At 51.2% G+C, this 1,367-nt stretch overlaps 1 protein-coding gene across 8 annotated transcripts in view; it reads right to left on the bottom strand.

The window, feature by feature from the left end:
* Window positions 1–1,367, bottom strand: part of LOC119582015 (ecdysone-induced protein 74EF-like) — a gene marked incomplete at its 3' end in the record, with an annotated part of 261,423 nt that overhangs the window by 18,561 nt on the left and 241,495 nt on the right. The window contains 1 exon segment of one of the 8 annotated variants that reach the window (XM_037930211.1): window positions 654–990. 8 annotated transcript variants of the gene reach the window in all.

Below are 1,367 nucleotides of genomic sequence, written 5' to 3'. Positions count from 1 at the left end.
ACTTTCGACATTACTTCCAATAGATTCCAGATAAATTGAGCGCACGGTAGGCCTAGGCCTGTCTCTCTCAACACTAAAGCCAGACCTTGTTGCAGAAGAATGCATATTCAAGACTTCATGTTGAACGACTTAGGCCTAAATGAAGGTCTCCACTAGACTGGTGAAACCGTAGCAGTTTCGTCGCTCTAAAATGATCTAACATGTTCAGCAAAGCTTATACCGAGTTCAGCCTGCACGACAGAACGCAGTTTCACTGGAATGTAACTACACTGCGCCAAGAGTTCACTAAACCACAGACAAAGCGAGTGACAGACACTGGTAATGCATTTGCCTTGTCTTGAGATTATTTACACACGAAAAGTGGTGAATTCACGCACACACACAGCTTAGCGGGATATCTACACCATCCGTCTCCCTTCTAAGGATTCGTATCTCCATGTCCTTTGACACTCGCGATGCACTTCGACATTCTAAGCTCGGAATCGCACATCACCACGTAACAGCACCATTAACAAGCGGAACAGCAATTTTCTTCCGCTTTATCAATACGTCAACAAAATTCTCTCGAGCCTGCGAGGAAATTCCCCTCAATAAAACCGGTTTGAGGTCTGGTCCTTCGCCAGAGCAAAGCCTCCCTCTTGCTGTACACTGACCCGTTGTCCTCCTCGGCGGCGTCGGTATGTGAGGGGTTGTAGCCAGCGTCCCTTTGGAGCGGCAGGAGGAAAGAGGAGAGCCAGCAGAGGGGAGGTCGCGAGTGTGTTCCGAACGGCGGTCGTGGGGTTAGTGTGGCGGGCGGTGCGTGTGGAGCCGCGCCGCTCCGAACACACACACACACCACCACCGCCCAGGTGAGCTCTCCACTATACTCTCTTATTTTTCTGTCATCTGCCTGATATTCTACAGGCTGTTAAACCATTTTCCTCGCTCCTTTGCCAACCTTTGAATCTCTGAGCACGGGACAGACGACTGTACTCAACCAGGAATATTCTGTCATATAATAAACACGTACAAAAGGTTGGAGAGAGCGGCGGCGAGGCGGAGCGCCTCTCACATGTGGAGATGTCAGCACGACCGTGATCTTGTTAGCCTGCAAGTGGATTACTGGCCAGAACGCGTTATTCACTGACCTCGCCTCTCATACTACCAATCCTCTTCCAGATCTGCAAGAGCCACCTCACAGGCACAGCACAGCTCAGCAACGGCCACCGGTTAACGATCATTTGCGTTCGAGACATATCGGATAAACGGAGCGCCTCGTTCGCACCGGCAGCGCTCTGCTCTTCCGTCACTTTACCATAGCCCGGAATATGACCTAGTTGATTCAAAACTCTTTGCAGCAGCCGAGGCCCCGTCCGCCGCCCGTCCCT

Source organism: Penaeus monodon, chromosome 15 (assembly GCF_015228065.2).
Source record: "Penaeus monodon isolate SGIC_2016 chromosome 15, NSTDA_Pmon_1, whole genome shotgun sequence".
Classification (NCBI taxonomy): domain Eukaryota; kingdom Metazoa; phylum Arthropoda; class Malacostraca; order Decapoda; family Penaeidae; genus Penaeus; species Penaeus monodon.
Note: the sequence above shows the minus strand (reverse complement) of the source record. Positions and strands in the feature narration are given on the sequence as shown.